The sequence below is a fragment of the Arvicola amphibius genome, chromosome X, assembly GCF_903992535.2.
Source record: "Arvicola amphibius chromosome X, mArvAmp1.2, whole genome shotgun sequence".
NCBI classification, from domain to species: Eukaryota; Metazoa; Chordata; class Mammalia; order Rodentia; family Cricetidae; genus Arvicola; species Arvicola amphibius.
The window spans coordinates 34,242,898-34,261,847 of NC_052065.1; the positions used below are offsets into that span (position 1 = coordinate 34,242,898).

An 18,950-nucleotide genomic window follows, 5' to 3' on the forward strand; every position below is an offset into this window, starting at 1 on the left:
AGTTTGGTCTAAAATACATAATGAGTACCAGACCTGCCTGGGCAAGTTAGCAAGTGCCTATCTGAAAACAAGCAAACAGACAATAGAGACCTAAGTCTCAGCTGTTGTTCTTTTTAAAACATGCTATAAAGTCCCAGGCGGCAGCTGTTGGCAGGCAGCAGGCTCCAGGAGCAGCCAGTCCCAAGGCAGAGACTCATGGGTCCCCAGCGGGTCGCCCAAGATCCCCAGGTGGTTTATGAGCAGTGGCTCATCCCGGGTGAGCTGGTCCCGCCATGTAGCGAGCGGGGGCGGGGGGGGGGGGGTGGGGTGGGGGAGGGTGGGGGAGGTTTGGACATGCGGTGGGTAAAAGGCATATAGACACAGTAGGCAGGCGTAGAACTGGACATTTATTACTTAGAGGAGAGAAAGAGAGAAGAGAAAGGAGAGAGAGAGAGAGAGAGGGACAGAGAGATAGACACGCGTGCACATGCCAAGGGCAGGGAAAGAGAAGAGATTCAAGATGGCTGCGAGAGGGGTGGGGGAGGTGTCGCTGGGAGTGGGCGTGGCTTGCCCCTTAAAGGGCCAACCAAAAGAATAACGTCAGTAGTTTATCCTAAGGTAATACCTGATTCTAAGAAAGACCTCAAACTGAGACCACCCAGGCACCATCCAGAAACAGACCATCTAAAGGAAATTTCTAACATTCCAACCATTGTAGATAGGATCACACCCTGCCAGCACACACCCTTCGCTTTTCACCAGGACACCCCTAGACAAATGTAAGTTAACCAGGAGTCCTGAACCTTAGAAATCCCTCACCCCAACCTCTGCTATTATAAAAGCTCCACTCCAACTGAGCTCGGGGTTCTCTGATTGTGCCAATTTGTTGGACACATGGAGAGTCAGAGTTTGGAAACTTGTGTAAGAATAAAGGCTCTTTGCTTTTACATATAGGACTCGGTATTCTAGTTGGTTTTGGGGGGACTCTGTGACCTGGGCATAACAGTACCCACTCCCCATGTATCAGACTTGAGACTCTTCTTGGAGATATCTCTTCACTGTTGACTTGTGTTCTGTTTATAGATTAGTTATAGTTCATACTAAGGGACTAGTAGCCTCTCAGCCCCTGTTTCCTGTGATGCACACATTCCTAATGTGATTATCAACAACAAGGGGTTGTATTGTACTTTTTAGGTTTCTCCCTGGGCAAATGATCAGGACAAAATGAATGAGAAGTTTAAAAAATCTATTGTAAAAAGAATCCAGGACTCATTCTGAGCAATTCTTGTCTTTACCATTAAATTGCCTAATGTTGTTTTCCTAGGAAAATATGTCTTGCCTCCTTGCATTCACCCTTCCATGCCCATCTACTGGAAAAGTAAAATGATTGGGAAAGTGAGTGAGACTCACTGCTTTTGTAAGAACGGAGTGAAAAGGGAAGTTCTGAGAGGCTCTGTTAGTATTCAGGCACACTTTGGCCCTGCCCCTTGGGAACCTGGCACAATGTGTCACCCCTCTGCACATGGCAAGTATTCCCTGACTGTGTGCAGGTGCAAAGGCCCCTTTACGAGACAAGCCCTGCCTGTTCCTGCTCCCTATTCCCGCTGCTCTTCTGAAGAGGCAAGCTGGTCTTTCCCTCTCTCTTTCTCCCTCCCTCTCTCCTTTTCTCTCTGTTTCTCTCTCTCTTTCCTCTCCTTCACCCTTCTATCAATTAACTCTGCACTCAGGCTCTGTCTGCATGGTATATATGTCTCCTGCCCATGGCTATCACCTGCCAAAGTCCTAATTAGCCATAATCATAACTTTGGTGCCTGACTCAACCAGATTCTCTCCATGTTCCCTCCTGGCCTGAGACACTCAGGGATCCTATACACAGACTGACAGACCACTATCCAACTCCCCATCTGCTGGGATACTCTGCACAATACCAGCTACAATGGGTGAGTTCCCCTCCCCCCAGCCACCACCACCAGGACTACATCTTGTCCCTTTCACCTACTATCACCTCTGGCAAACTTCCCATGAGTGACACTTTCAGGCCTAGTGCCCTAGCACTGTTCTCATTGAGCAGCGCCTTCGCTTCTCAGACCTACAGGTCCTTTTGGGCTATGGCCCTACTTCAGCTTTGTGCCTTTGATATTGTGCCTTTGTGATATGGCCCTAATTTGGCTTTATGCTTTCAGCTTTGTGCCTTTTCAGACTGAGTCCTTCGGGTTTTGTGCCCTCACGAAACCCTGTTATTTTGTTGATGAATGAATTAACGACCTGTGCTAGCTAGCATCTTTCTGCCTCACCCATTGGAAACAAGGCAACAAAACCATATCCCAAATTTTTACAGGACTTTTCTATCTTCTGCCAGCAGATGTGTAAATGGGAGGAGTTACAACATGTGAGTAGGTGCCATCTTAGCTAAGGACAGGTCAGATGTCTTAACTGCCGTCTTTGCTAAGGGTAGCCACATGACTACTGCCCCTGAGCCACTCAGCCCCAGGTGGCAACTGGGACAGAGAGGAGTCACAGACTCCTGAGGTTCTGCCCCTAGACAAACAGAACTGGCAGCAGGCTGCCACCACAGCCAGAGCTCTTCCATGACCTTTCACAAGATACCTTTATGCTTTATCTTGTCTCATCTTTTACTTATGTCTCTGCCTCTAATTTCCTGTTATGCTGATTCTGATGCATGTGGCATGCTTGCACATGGCCATGCTTTTAGGCAGGACCCACCACAGCATCCTCTTCATGCAGGGACCCTACTCTCACGCAGGAACCCCACGGCTACAGTGGATCTTGTCTCTCCCACCTACAACAAATCTGCTTTCTCATTCACTGGCGGCTTTGATTTTCCAATTTCTTTCATTCTCTCTCTCTTGCTCTCTCTCTCTCTCTCTCTCTCTCTCTCTCTCTCAATGCCATGTCTGTTTGTTACAAATTGTGAGTCAAAGATGAAAAAGCCAGCTTCTTTTCACTAAGTATGCATGTGACTTTTGATTTAACCCTATCTCTGTAAATACAAGTTAGCTTTAACTCTCTATGTGTATCTATATATGCAACTTAAATTCCAACTGTGCATATATGTTCATATAATTATTGTTTAAAATATTTTAAACAGTATCAATAAACTCTGTTCATTGTATCTCCTATACAAGGAAAACAAGTTTCAAATATTTTAAATTGGTATATACTTTTAAATGATGATAAACAATATAAGGTTAGATCTATTACAACATACTGTCTATGTGATTCAACCCTGCTTTAAAATATATTTTGCATAGTAATAAAAAGTTAAGGTTATAATGATCTATTTCAGACTAGCAAAAGCTAACCTACAGATTTACACTACCTAGCTGTAGCGCCTGCACTACGGGACAGTTCGCGAATTGGGCAAGGGGCTGAAGATTGAAAAACACACAGAGACTCGGGTCATTATTGAAACAAGAATGCCAATTTTATTGTGTTTCAGAGCAGCTTATATAGGATTCTCCTTAACTAATGGCCATGCCCCAGCTCTTGCGATTTTCAGCTGCAAACCCACCAGAAACCACTTGCCTGCCATCAGGAATTCATGAGGGTCTTGTGCTCAGAGCAGCTGCAAGCACAGGAAAACCAGCTGTTCACTCCAGCAGGCAAAGGGTCATAGAAAGGTCAAGGTCTGAGGTTCTGCAGTTCCCAACACTGGGAAATTAGTGTAATTGGGGTGCATGATGTGAAAATTTCCAAAGAATCAATAAAATAGCTATAAAAATATTAAAATAAAAAGTACAAATGTCAACTCATGATCAAAAACTCATAAAGTAAAAGAGCATACTGCTGCAAATTTGAATCCTAAGGCCGAGGGGTACAGTCCATAGGGAATGGGTTCTAGGAGCCTCAAATCTCTTGTTATATAGAAAGTTATAATGCTTGCTGTGGCCTACATGCATCCTCTGAAACACTTTAAATCATTTTTGCATTGTATGTGATACCTGACACAATTCAAGTACTGTCCAGGGTCTCTGTAGCCCAGGTCAGCCTAGATATCATTATATAGCCCAGGCTGGCCAGGAATTTGTGATCCTCCTGCCTTAGTCTCCCTAGGTAGAGGATTATAGGAGTGATAAACTATATTAAGCTTTCTATCACTTTTCTTTGTGTAGATGACATTTTTATAAGGAGATCTGTGTGTACCCTGCATTCCCCACCCTCTTTGGGGGCTGGGGTTCAAGACAAGGTTTGTCTGTGAAGTTGACCTCGAACTCCAGAGATTCGCTTGCCTCTGTCTCCTGAGTGCTAGAATTAAAGGGCTATGCCACCACCACCTGCTTTTATACTTTAATAGAATTTTAAAATAATCTTCCTGTGCTGCTAAGACAAAAAGGCAACCTACTGACTGGGAGAAGATCTTCACCAACCCCGCAACAGACAAAGGTCTGATCTCCAAAATATATAAAGAACTCAAGAAACTAGGCTTTAAAATGCTAATTAACCCAATTAAAAAATGGGGCACTGAACTGAATAGAGAATTCTCAACAGAAGAAGTTCGAATGGCCAAAAGACACTTAAGGGCATGCTCAACCTCCTTAGCAATCAGGGAAATGCAAATCAAAACAACTTTGAGATAACATCTTACACCTGTTAGAATGGCTAAAATCAAAAACACCAATGATAGCCTTTGCTGGAGAGGTTGTGGAGTAAGGGGTACACTCATGCTCATCCATTGCTGATGGGAATGCAAACTTGTGCAACCACTTTGGAAATCAATGTGACGGTTTCTCAGGAAGTTCGGGATCAACCTACTCCAGGACCCAGCAATACCACTCTTGGCAATATACCCAAAAGATGCCCTATCACATTACAAAAGCATTTGTTCAACTATGTTCATAGCAGCATTATTTGTAATAGCCAGAACCTGGAAACAACCTAGATGCCCTTCAGTGGAAGAATGGATGAAGAAACTGTGGAATATATAGAGTACTACTCAGCATTAAAAAACAATGACATCTTGAATTTTGCATGTGAATGGATGGAAATAGAAAACACTATCCTGAGTGAGGTAACCCAGACCCAAAAAGATGAGTATGGGATGTACTCACTCATAATTTGTTTCTAGCCATAAATAAAGTACATTGAGCCTATGATTTGTGATCCTAGAGAGGCTAATTAAGAAGATGAACCCAAAGAAAAACATATAGTTATCCTCCTGGATATTGGAAGTAGACAAGATTGACAGGCAAAAATTGGGAACTTGGGGGTGGGGTGGGATGGGGGTAAAAGGAGATGGGGAGAGAAAAGTGAGAAGGGGAGGATGGGGAGAGCTTGGGGGAATGAGATGGTTGGGATAAAGGAAGGGTGGATATGGGAGCAGGGAAGTTTATATCTTTTATATATTTTAGGGTTGGCAAGAAACTTGACTCCAGTGGGATTCCCAGGTGTCCAGGGAGATGTCCCCAGCTAGTTCCTTGGACAGCTGAGGAGAGGGAACCTGAAATGGCCTGATCCAATAGCCATACTGATGAATATCTTGCATATCACCATAGAACCTTCATCTGGTGATGGATGGAGATAGAGACAGAGACCCACATTGGAGCACTGGACTGAGCTCCCAAGGTCCTAATGAGGAGCAGAAGGAGGGAGAACATGAGCAAGGAAGTCAGGACCCTGAGTGGTGCACCCACCCACTGAGACGTGGGGCTGATATAATGGGATCTCACCAAGGCCAGCTGGACTGGGTCTGAAAAAGCATGGGATAAAACCGGACTCCCTGAACATGGAGGACAATGAGGGCTGCTGAGATGCCAAGGACAATGGCACTGGGTTTTGATTCTACTGCATGTACTGGCTTTGTGGGAGCCTAGCCTGTTTGAATGCTCATCTTCCTAGACCTGGATGGAGGCGGGAGGACCTTGGACTCCCAACAGGGCAGGGAAGCCTGACTGCTCTTCGGACTGTAGAGGGAGGGGGAGGGGAGGCGGGAGGAAGTGGAAATTTTTTAATAAAAAAAATCTTCCTATGCTGTTACAAAGTGTTCGTAATATTTTAATGGTTTCATAGCATTCTAGAGAGACTATGGGTTTCCTTAATTTCTTAGTCCAAATTTTTCCACATGATGCTTGAAATTCAAGTTTCCTCTTTTACAAATACAAGTATTTTTAAATACCTTTCAACTATCTATCACCAATTAATATCTATCATCTATCTACCTATATTTATCAAGAGAAGACGAGAATGGAAAAGTAGGTGGAGAAGGTGTTAAGAGATGGGAAAGGGAACAGAAGGTTACTCCGCGTAGCAAAAGCAGAACCTGGTCGTGGTGCTTAGGCCGGCAGAATTGTCGCTACCACTGCAGGGCGAGTCGGGGAGGAAGCCCCTCCCTGGGACTGCAGACTGCTTGGCCACGCCCTCGCCGCTGCGGAGTTTGGCCTTGGCCTAAAGCGGTCTCTGTCGCCCCCTGCCGTTCACGCCGCACCCCCCCCCCCCCCCCAGTTTCTGGTCCCCTCTCTCCGCCCCTCCTCCATTTTGCGTCTCCAGGGCTTTCTCCTGTCCATTCCCCACCCTGCCCCTTCGAGCCCTCCCGCGTGTTACTTTCAAAGTCCTCTCCCGTGAACGTCTTTGCGGAACTGGGTGGTGTCACTAGGCCTAGAGGGAATGGACAGACCAAGAGAAGCCCGGAATGGCTGGCCAGCTGAGCCAAGGCTCCAGACCCCTCTGGGTACTTCAGCAGTGGGAGTTAATCTGGAGCTGTCGCCCGGAAACCTCCGGACAGAAACCTCTGGAATGAAGCAGCTTTCTCTACATTCTGGTTCTAAAAGGAGGTGCCAAGAAGAACCGAACATTTGGGGGTTTGATGATTGTGGCATTTGCAGGGTCATCGACTCCATTTTCCTATATGCGTGCAGAGGAATTGGGACTTGAGGGAAGGTCAAAACTCTCAGGTCTCTGAGCGCTGCGACTTGCCACTACTTGGTTCAGGTCCCATAAATGCCTAAATGGCATCTCAAAATGACAAGATTCAGGAGCCAGCAGTGGGGGGTTGTTGGTGCTAGGAAGCAGTCTCCTTCCCAAGTCCTTTTCACCAGTTAATATCTCTCCCTATTCCTTTTGCATCCCCTTTCTCCTTTTTCGCAAATCCAAGCCGGTCTAGAGTCCCAGGGTCTACTCCACGCGCGCACGCACACACACACACACACACACACACACACACACACACACGCTCACACACTGCCACCAGTGCTGCACAAATCCGGTAGGAAATCACCCCAAGTGGGAAGCAATTAGCGTCCATCTCACCTAGAGTCATCCTTCCCCATGCCTCTGTTTGCTTGCACCAGACTATCTCTGTTGCCACCACAGGAATGGTTTTCAGGCAGAAGACATAACCCTCAGCAGACAAATGTGAAGACTGATGCCAGAAAGCACCAAGCTGCTGCTCTAGAGACCCTGCAGACCTACGAAGTAGGGCCAGGTCACCTGGGGGGCTGCCTGGAGAGAAGGGAACCTACTAATGCTGAGGCTATGGCTTCCAGCCAAGACACTTGATTCAGTGCTACTGGGGAAATTGGGGTCCCATTTGGATTCTTAGTCTCCTTAATAAAAGAATTTTAAAACAGACTGAGAAGGAAGCTCAATGGCCATTTTATTAGAATTTAAAAGAAACACAACAAGGCAGGTGAGCTGCAATCTTGCCAGCTACCAAGTGAAGGAAGAGTCAGAGTTCAAGAAAGTTGGCATGCTCATTAGTGAAAGTTAGCATGGCAAATAAAAGGAATTTCAGAGAGCAAGCAAGAAAACCCAGTGTCAGGGAAAGATGCTTAGGCTTTTGGCCAGTATCCTAAAAGAACTAGAGATGAGGGGGAGTTATGCTTTTTAAGCAAGGCAGGCTTAGTGGTGCATAGGAGAAACTCTGTGAACAGCTACACCAGAGGACAGGCTTCTGGGAAATGTATGTACATTACTTCAAATTGTTCTTTCTATCTCCTTACCATGCCCTTTGATGAATCAGCTTTCTTGAGGCATGATCTCCTGGCCAGGTGATTGACAGGCTCAGTTGGATTAACTCTTAAGGGAGAAGACAATAATAGCATATAATATTATAATATTATCTTTGGAGCAAATCAAAGTGTCTTGTCTCTGGGTCTCAGGATCAGAGGTAGAACTCAAATTCCATTCCTCTGACGAGGAGAAAATAACTTTCCCTGAATGAGCCTCAGTAAAGCCCTGACACTCCCATCTTTTCATATGGTATTTTAAATCCTAAAGGGAAAGTATGAAGCTTCCCTTTCTAGTGTTACCAGGGAAACAGGAAGTGTGACCAAAGCAGATCATAAGGGAGCGATTCATCTTCAGTAGCCTCCGAATCTAATTCTTTTTTTTTTTTTTTGAATCTAATTCTTATAACACCGACCCACACCAAGAATTGAGGTCCCTTGGCAGTTTTTAGCCCCCTCCCCCCCCCCCGCAACACACCATCAAGAATGACACAGTGAGGATCCTGACCAAGAAGTTCATGACTATCTAGTTCAGAGGCAATAAATGATCACTGATGTCCACTATCCTGGGGAGGCAACAATACCAAAGATAGAATTTTAGAAAAAGCTAGCTAAAGTGTACAAAACCACACCAGATGTCATCTTTGCATTTGGATTCAGAAATAATTTGGGTGGTGACAAGATGACTGGCTTTGGCATAATCGGCGATCCTTTGGATTAGGCAAAAAAAAAAAATGAGCTTAAACACAGACTTGCATGACATGACTTTTATGAGAGGAAAAAGGCCTCAGGAAAATAGTGAACGTAACATGGGAAAAGAATGAGGAAGGCCAGGAAGACTGCAAAGGCCAATGTTGGTGTTGGTAGAAAACAAAAGAAATATTCTGGGGTGACTTCATCAACTATGATAGTGCAAATTTCTAAGCAGACAAATAAATTAAAATTTTCAAGTGAAAAATTTTAACAAGTTGAGGCTCTAAAATAACTTAGGAGATGAACTGAAAGCGGGACATGGAAAGGTTTAGGGTCTCTACTCTTGTTAGCTGTCAGGCCTTCGAAGTGGAATCAAAGGGAGCCATCCAGATAGATTAAGGATGCAGCAGGTTGACTATAACCAAGAGGAGATAGCATTAAGACAGCAGTTACAAAGTCTCAAGATTAATAGTGTCACTTCTAACATTCTAATGTATGTAAGCTGTCTCTGAAAATCTAGAGATCAAATTCCAAAGCTGTTCACCAAAAAGGATGGGTGTCTGAACTGGAGATTTGGTCACATCATCAAGTACAGCTTCCAGGCAGCTATGCAAAAGAGGACATATAAGGAGAAACCAGACCAGAAGCCAGAGCCCCCAAATACATTTGGAATGTCTGGCCTCTGCCCAGGACAGAACCGAGGCCTTGGCTTCTGGCTAAGGACAAAGACAAGAATGTTTGCCAAGACAGCCTAAAACTGCCCAACCAGTTTTTATCTCCTGTACTCATCGATGGCAGCCTTCAAATTCAAAGCCCAAAGTTCTCCTCTTCTCAAGGTCAGATTTGTAATTCATTCAACTGTATTTCAGGCAAACCAGTACCGATTCATCACAATACAGTCAAGTTTAAAACATCATTTTCAAAGTCTTCTTTTGAAACAAGTTGAACAAGCAGGGTTGGCAAGAAGGGCAATAGGTAACGGGGTTTGTTGCCAAGCCTAGCAAGCTGAGTTCAAACCGCAGGACTCAAATGATGGAAGAAGTAAATTGACTCTCCAGAATTATCTTCTGATCCCCACATGCCTACCCCAACACATGTAATAATTAATTGAATGTAATTAAAAAAACTTTGTATTGATTTTTTTGTGGATTGCACATCATGCACCCAGATCCCACTCATCTCCCTGTTCTCTTGCTTCCGCCCTCTGCCTTTGCAACCTGTCCCCCAAAACAAAATTTAAAAGTAAAGTCAAAAAACAAAACAAACAAATAGACCAACAATAACAACAAATTTCGACATGGAAGCTGTAGTGTGGCCCAGTGAGTCACACGGTGTACCTTTTAGTTTTTACATCTTTATTTATAAGTGTTCATTGCAATGAATCATTGGTCTGGTTCGAGGCCTCTGGATTCTCCTCACTGGGCCATCACTGGGACTACTCTTGGATATTCTAATGTTGCCCTGTGTCATGGAGATCCTGCACCTTTGGGACTGCAGGTCTGGCCCCTCCACAGGCTCTACCAGTTCATAGATGAGGTAGGAGTTAGGGTGGGTGCTACAAACTCAACATTATAAAGCAATTGCTCAGTCATCTTTTCACAAGCAACTTATCAGAACCAAGGGATCTGGTAAAGGCTACTAAAAAGCAAGGCTTTTGGAGTTATTGCTTTGTGAATAAGTGTCTTTGCTGTAGATTTTTCACTGTAGCTGAACTCCCTTTCTGTTACATATTTGGAAATTAATTCCCAGTTCAGAACAGTTTCCCTCTGCCAGGCCTCATTCCTCTCTCCTAGGTAAGCGCAGAGATCTGCCTTCCTGCAATTATCTTTATCAGCAGGCATTTGGTCAGGGCTTAGGGTCCAGGCATAGAGCATTTCACTTAAGATATTCACAGATCTCCAAGGATAGAGAATTACTACCTGCCTAAGTTGCTGCTCTGGTTTTATCCCACTCAAAAGATTCTTAACTCCTTGTGCTCACTTTCACCTCAGCTTACTGGTGACTTTAGGTCAGGACTGTCAAGGACAGCAGAAGAGATAATTAACTGCAACTCACAACACCTGTGATCAGACCGGCTGATAACAGAACAGCCTGGAACTAATCATTTAGAGGCCTGGGTCTCTTTTTTGCTTAGAGCAGTTAAGTCTCACTCCAGACCTAGGCCTGTAGAAACTGCAGTGTCCGGTATATGTACTATCTGATCAAGAGCCATCAGCTTCTTCCTGTATTGCTTATGTAGGTTGCCTGGTTACCTGATTCTTTTCATATACTGGGAGAAAAAAAGTGACGCACTGATTTAAGCAATCCATGCCCTATTCATAATTTTATTGAAAATAAACCCTTTAACCTTTTATTTACCACCTAAAAATGTAGCACAGCACACTAACCTTCCCTCTAGAATCCCTGGTGATTTAATTCCTTTCTTAACTAACTTTTTCCAGTGCACCAGATGTGTACTAGCTGCTCCCTTGGATCTGTGTTTGTGTGTGTGTGTGTGTGTGTGTGTGTGTGAAAACCCTTATCTGATTGTCTGATTGTCTATGGAGCAAGAATTCTGGCCTGAAACCTGCTAGGGTTCAGGAATTGCTTATTTTAAGGGTATATATGACTGGGAATGTTTGTAATGGGTAGAATGATGTAGAACTGAGAACCATGTATAACAAGGGAGAATAAGAAGGAACAATGAGAAATGATGGATTGAAGAGAAAAGAATAAAGAAACATGGATAGACAGAACCTGTTGTGAGTAGATTTCTTACCCCTCAGATCTTTACTCTCAGATTTTTAGCCCACCTTTAGCTATTCATGGCACCCTTAATTGAACCCTGTTAGGTGGGTTATCTCATAGTCCTGGTTCTGGGCCTGGGTGGTAGCTGGGATGGTCAGCCTGTCAACTTCCCTCATTGTCACCACCCAGGTAAGCTCTCCAGCACTGCCCTGGCTTGCTCACCCAGTGGAGCAGACAGCAAGGGCCAGGTCCAGTTCTCTTGCTCTCTCACACACTTGGTCCAGCTCATCTGCACTCACAGCACCAGGGCCAGCTCTACTGTTTTGCTCAGGTGAGGTGCAAGGCCTGCTCTCTGGATTGCTGCACTTGCTGAGGAGAAGGGCCAGGTCTTCTGTTCTCATGTTCCTGAAGTCAGCTCTCCCACCTGTTGCAGGGGGCAAGGAGTTGAGGGGAGGGCATATTTCCCTTACCCTTGCCATTCCATGACATAAGGGGAGGAGGCTGGGGCAGCTCTCCTGCTCTCATGCCTAAGGCCCTGCTCACCTGTGCCCCCACCAATAGGGTCAGCTCTGGTGTGCTGCCCAGGCAAAGTGTCATGCCCACTCTCCCATGTACTGCAGCTGGTGAGGGGCAGAGTTAATTCTCGCACTCTCATGGCCCTGGGGTCAGCTCTCTCACCTGCCACGGGTGGCAAAGGGTGAGGTGAGGGAGGATATTTTTTTCCTCACCCATGCCACCACATGGCAGACAAGGGGGGGACAGGGTCAGTTGTTCCACTATCATGTCCTCCGGGCCTACTCACCTGCACCCCTGTCAGCAGGGTCAGCTCTATTGTGTTGCCCAAGAGAGGTGCAGGACCTTTTCTCCTGAGTGCTGCTGCTGGTGGGGACAGTGCCAGTTCTCCAACTCTCAGGGCCAGCTCTCCCACCCACCAAAGGCAGTAAACAGCGTGGGAGAGAGGAGGTCATCTCTCTCTTCCCCATTCCACCATATGGCAGATGAAGGTTAGGGAGAGATCTCCCATGCACATTTGCTGCACTGGATCATCTGTACCTCTAATCACCTGCGCCTCTGTCAATGGGGTCAGCTCTACTATGCTGCCCAGGCTAGGTGCAAGGCCAACTTTCCTGAGTGCTGCAGCCAGTGAGGGGCAGGATCAGCTTTTCCACTCTCTTGACCCTGGGACCAGTTTTTCCGGCCTACAGTAGGTGGTGAGGGGCGAGGAGCAAGGGGGTATCTCTGCCTCACCTATGCCACCGCATGACAGACCATGGGGCCAGCTCTCCCACTCTGTGTATTCAGGTCCAGCACACCCCCACCCCTGCCAGCAGAGACAGCTCTACTGTGCTGCCCTTGGGCGGTCCACGGACTGCTCTCTCCAGACTGGTGCAATTGATGAGGGGCAGGGTCAGTTATCCCTAATGCTGCCAGTAGTGAGGGGCAGGTAACAGTAGCCATGGATATCAACACAGACTGTGGCTGTGGTGGGGCCAGGGACCCAGACACGGGCCCTGGCAGCAGCCCAGGCCTGTATGACACCATGCCCTGGGTGGCAGCATAGGCTACTCAGATCTTCATGGCTCTGGCAGAGGCTTAAACTTGAGCACTAACCTGGCCCTAGGTGGCAGCCCAGGCCCCTGATGTCCATGTGGCCCTTAGTGGTGCGAAGGATGTGGGCTATAAATATCACTATAGACACCAGTTGTGCTGGACCATGGACCCAGACATGGTTCTTGGCAGCAGCCTGAGCTCGGATTTCAGCATGGTCCCGGTTGGCAATGCAGGTAACTTAAGTTGGCATGAACCCAATGGCAGTGTGATCCTTAAACCCCCACATGACCCTGGGTCTGGGCCCAGGTTCCGGGCATCTGCAATGCCTTTGATGGTGACAGAAGTCTTGGCCATTAGCACAGGTCCTGTTTGCAGCAGGGCCATGGAACCAGAGGTGGTCCTGGCTACAGCTCAGGCATATACAATGCCCTGGCCCTGGGGGGCAACACATGTTACTCAGGTCTATATATGAGCCTGGCAGCAGCACAGCCCTTAGGCACCAAGATGGCCACAGGTGAAGGCCCAGATCCTGGGCATCAGTGTGGCCTTTGGTGGCAATATGAGCCATAGTCATCATCAGTATAGACTCAGGCTGTGATAATACCACAGACCCAGACATGGTCCTTGGTAACCCTTGGGACCAGTTGTCACCATGGCCCTTGTTGGCACTGCAGATTGCATGGCCTCTAAATGCCAATCAGATATCCCTCAACTTTTGATGGTAACAAGATCCAGTCCACTGTCATTGACACAGACCCTGCCTGCAGTAGGGTCACAGACCCAGACAAGACTTACAGGCACAGTTCAGGAACAGATGACGCCATGGTCCTGAGTGGCAGCATTGGCCACCCAGGCTTGTATAGCCTTGGTGGCAGCTTGACCCTCTAAGAACAACATGGTCTCAGGTGTTGGCCTGGACTCTGCGTAGCCCTCAATGGCAACAAGAGCCATGGATTTCAACTCAGAACCCAGCTACAGAAGGGTTACAGACCCAGACATGAACCCTGGCATCAGTCTGGACCGGATGTCACCATGGTACTGGTGGCAGCATAGGAATCCTGGATTGGCATGGCCCTGTAGGGGCACATCCCTTAGACATCAACTTGGTCACAGGTAGTGACCCAGACTGCAGGTGTCCACAAGGTCCTCGGTGGTAACAGGAGCTACTGACATCAACACAGATCCCCACAGATGCACCAGAGTCACGAACCAAGTCATGGCTCTTGTCAGTAGTTCAGGCCCAGACATTACCACAGCCCTGGGTGGCAAGCAGGGCATCTATGATCTCAACTTGTTCCTTACCTCCCTTGTGTTTTCAGATCAGCCTCTCTCCCCAACACATGAATGCACATGAATCATGCTCTCTCTCTCTCTCTCTCTCTCTCTCTCTCTCTCTCTCTCTCTCTCTCTCTCTCTCTCTCTCTCTCTCTCTCTGTCTCTCTGTCTCTCTGTCTCTCCCATTTTGCCACCCTGTACTCACTCACTATAATGGTACCTGACTGCCCAGCAGGGTTGACTCATGGGTGAAATTCCCTAGATCTGGGGCAGAGCTGTGCTTGTCCTCTGGAGTCCACCAGTTCTAGCTTGAATGTAATTTTTGAAAACATTTAAAATAACAAAATAGTGGATGTAGAGGAGCCCAGAGCCCTCAAGGGTAGAGTAAATCAATGAAGCATGTCAGAACTTAACCCTTCACCTGACAACTGGTCTTTTAGTAATAAAGCTTTTCATTGGCCAAGAACAGAAATGATTAATCCTTTATTGCACACCTTTGAGACACTTGGAGTTAGCACCTATACCTAAAGACACCCAAACTTGTAAGAGACCTACCAATTTGTAGGTGTCAGAAACATCCTGTCTGTAGCAGGAGAGATTTTTGAAACCTACTTGGTCATATTTAGTTATGTGCCAACCACCAAAATGACACAGCAGGCACAATGAGATGCAGGATGTTGAGGAAATACAGGCTTCCAAACCAAACCAAAGTCCTAAAAGAAATGAAGAGAGGAAGAAAGGAAATGTGAGCCAGCAGTCTTGATGAGAAAGTACTACATTTGTAAGAATGAGGGAGAAAGGGAGGGAGGGAGGGAGAAAAGAAGGAAAAAAAGAATTGGGCTTGTCTGAAAATGAACAATGTACTCATCGCACTACCAGGCTGTGTATGTGCTAAGGAATATAGAAACGAATCCACACTATTAGATTTGGATGGGTTTCCCCCACATGTTTACACCATGGCTTCCAAACCAGTGATGACATTTGTCCTGCAGCACAGATGAGATTGGAAATTACTCTCTGCAGTGATGGTGGAATGGGATGTTCTGGGCTTGGTTGTCCCAAGCCTGGGTGTACAGGGTCTGAGTCTTCCAGGAATGGCCATTGCAGATCTGACTGATGCAAATTAAGCTGTTTTGAAATTGGGTACTCTACATGGGAAGGTTTTCAGATGTGTTTGCCAACTTCTCAGAGGATAATAATGCCAGACCTGGGGATCCTGGAGTTGCTGAGCTCCCAAGTCACCTGGCCACTCGCTTTCTTGCCATTTTTTTTCCATTTCCTTCTATAGTCTTGGGACCAGATCTTAACCTGTATGTAGCAGAGGTTCAGAATCTTGGCAAGATCTTGCATCTGTTGGTGTCTGAGGTTCTTGTATCTCTGAACTCTACCACTGAGTGCATACGACTGTGTCTGAGAGAGCACACTCTGCATCTTCTGCTTCTTGCCCTGGACCTTAGCAACCTGCCATCTTCACTGTGCTCACTAGATGCAGGACTGGGGCAATTGATTTTGGGACTGGTGAGAGAATCCTGGCTCTCTGGAAAAACCATTTCTGTGGAGAATGGAGAGAAGGATGCTCCTGTCTTGGCCTCTTGGCAGATGTCATTTGTAAGGATGAGTAATATTTTCAGGACTGTCACTCACAGACATTGATTGGTGAGCAGTCCCTAAGATTAGCTAATTTTAAATCAAGCAGACAAGCTGGAGTCACACACAAGTTTTTCTAAAGGAAGAGGAGTAGAAAAGGGCAAAAACTGCAAAAAACAAATCTTTAAATTAAAGCTAATACTTTAAATTTTAAATGTGGAGGTAGAAGACTGTAATATGAAGGCCTGTTAGTTGGGGTTTCTGTCCTGCCCAGTTCCCACAGTCTTTAGGTCCCAAAAAAATCACACAGAGGGTCTACATTAATCATAAACTGATTGGCCCATTAGCTCAGGCTTCTTATTAACTCTTATAACTTACATTGACCCATTATTCTTATCTATGTTAGCCACATGGCTCAGTACCTTTTTCAGCAGGGCAGGTCACATCCTGCTTCTTTGGTGTCTGGACAGGAATGTGGGAAGAGCTTCCTTCTCCCCAGAATATTCCTGTTCTCATTCCCCCGCCCACACTTCCTGTCTGGTTGTCCTGCCTATACTTCCTGCCTGACTACTGGCCAGTCAGCATTTATTTAAAACATAATTGACAGAATACAGAATTGTCCTACACCAGAAGACCTTAGAGAAAAATAAATGTTTTCATGGGTATAAATATTAAGAAGCCAGATTGGTCTTTTTCTCCTTGGTTACTTGATGATCATTACTATCATGAATGACACAGTTAACCACTGTCTGGACCAAGAAGTTCATGACCACTCATCTACTTCAGAGGGAAAAGATGGTCACTGATGTCCTTCACCCTGGGAAGGCAATAGTACAAAAGACAGAAATTTGGGAAGACTAGGCAAAATGTGCATGACCACACCAGATAGTTTGTGGGATATTTGTACGCTGTGAGAAGATGTGTTACTGTGATTGGCTTAATAATAAAGAGGTGAATGGCAACTAGCTAGGCAGGAGAGATAGGCGGGATTTCCAGGGGGAGAGAGGAAGAGGAAGTATCAGGGAGATACCAGAAGGCTCTGAAGAAGTCGGACATACAGAACAGATAACAGGTAATCAAGCCACGTGGCAGAGTTTAGATTAATATAGACAGGCTAATTTAAATAATAAGAGCTAGTAGGACAAGCCTAAGCTAATAGCCAAGCTTTCGTAATTAATAAGTCTCTGTGTTATTATTTGTGAGACAGCAGTTTTGCTGAGAAAGTACTACTACACCAAATGTCAGCTTTGTAGTTGGAAGTCAGAACCCATTTTGTTGGTGGCAAGACAACTGACTTCAGGATCATTTACGCCCAGACATGGACATAAGAGAGACATGAACTGCACAAGAATAAAAAAGACAGCAAAAAGAATAAGAAAAAAGCAAAAGGAAACATAAGAACAGAATGATGGAGGTCAAGGGACTAGCAAAGGCCAACCATAGTGCTGGCAAAAAGTGAGCTTGGGACTGGATAACAGTAAAAAAAGGAAAGATTCTGCAATGACATCATCTGCCATGATGGTACCAATTTCTAAGGAAAGGATCAATAAACTGCAAAACCTTTCATTAAAAAGAATCGAGGATGAACTACATTCCCTCCTTAGGAGGAAGCTATTGGCTCAGTCAGACTAACCAGACTAATCTCCCATTGTCACCTGCCATGTTTGTGTGCTCCAGTTTCTCTGCAGCCAGTATTGTCACTGTTCTTCAGTTTGGACTTCTAGCAGGAGTTTTAGCTTATTGTGACTGCAGTCTATATTTCCTTAATATCAAATTCCATCAACCATCTTTTTCATGTGCTTCTTTGCCATTTGAAGGTCCTGTTTGGCAAATGTCCTTTCATATCTTCTACGCTTCCTTTTGTCCACTATTTTCTGCAACTGTCTCTTTACTGTTAATTTTATTTGTTTGGCTGACTTTTATCAAATAGTGGCTATGTCGCCCAGGTTGGTTTGGAATTTACAGCTCCCCTGTCTCAATTACAAATGTGCACCACAACACTCAACTACTGCCATGTTTTGAGAACGCTTACTCTTCTAGAGAGCTTTTGCTAATGTGTGGTTACAAATCCCCATCTTATCTATAGCACTTCCTTTCATTCTGTTTCTTTGGTCCTATGACAATGCAATACATCATGGCATGAGGGCTTGGTGGAGGAAGACTATTCACCAAACGGTTGCTGAGAAACCAAGAGAGAGGCAGCAGATAGTGAGGAAGGGACTGAAGTCTCAATATCCCCTTCAGGGCTACACTCTTTGGTGGCTTAGCTTCTTCCCAGTAGGCCTCACCTTATAATGTTGCACCATTTCTCAATAGCAACACAGGCTGTCATCAGTTCATACCCTGACTTTTGGAAGATACTTATCTTACCACAGGAATGTTTCTAATTTCCAAGGTAGCTTCCTAAGTTCACCTCTTTCCTGAAAATGTATTGTTTCATGCTTTATAATAAAGTCCACGATACCTTTCAGTCAATTTTTGTATAAAGTGCTCAGAGGGTCCATCTTTTTCTATTTTGCTTTGTTTTCTTTGCTGATGGAATGTCCACCATAATTCTGTGGAAAAAAAACTATTCTTCCATTGAATGGCTTTTGCACTTTTGTCAAAAATCAGTCATGTTTGTGTGGGGCAATTTCTGAGTTCTCTAGTCTTTTCCATTCATCTGTGTCCCTTTTTTTCTCTGGTACACATTGTTTTGAAGCCTTGGGGACAGAAATTCTTTCTGTTTTTAGAGATTGTTTTAGTTATTCTAGAAATTAAAACTTTTTTATAATTTATATTTTGGGGTAGGGAGGGTTTGCTTTGCTGGACTATGTACTCACTATGTAGTCCAAGCTGACCTTGAGCTCACAGTAAACTTCTTGCCTCTCAGCTTTATGAGTTCTGGGATTGCAGACATTCAAAGTCTTGTCAAGCTCTGTATGTATATTTTAGGATGGTATTATATATACAAAAATTGTGACTGATATTTTGCTAAGAGTTTCAATATGTAGAAGAACGGAACAGGAGATATCAGGTTAGTAGTGAAGAACACTTGCTACACTTGCAGAGGAATTGGGCCCAGTTCCCAGCACCCATATGGAAGTTTACAGCTGTCAGAACATGATGCATGGTGAACAATGCCTTGGAGTCTCTATTAAAAACTGCGGAGGGCCTTTTACCTCAAGTACATCTTGT

General features: G+C 45.3%; 1 pseudogene; it reads left to right on the top strand.

Annotated features, from left to right (window-relative positions):
- Positions 1-7,260: 7,260 nt before the first annotated feature.
- Positions 7,261-17,232, top strand: LOC119804195 (annotated as a pseudogene).
- The last annotated feature ends 1,718 nt before the right edge of the window (positions 17,233-18,950 follow it).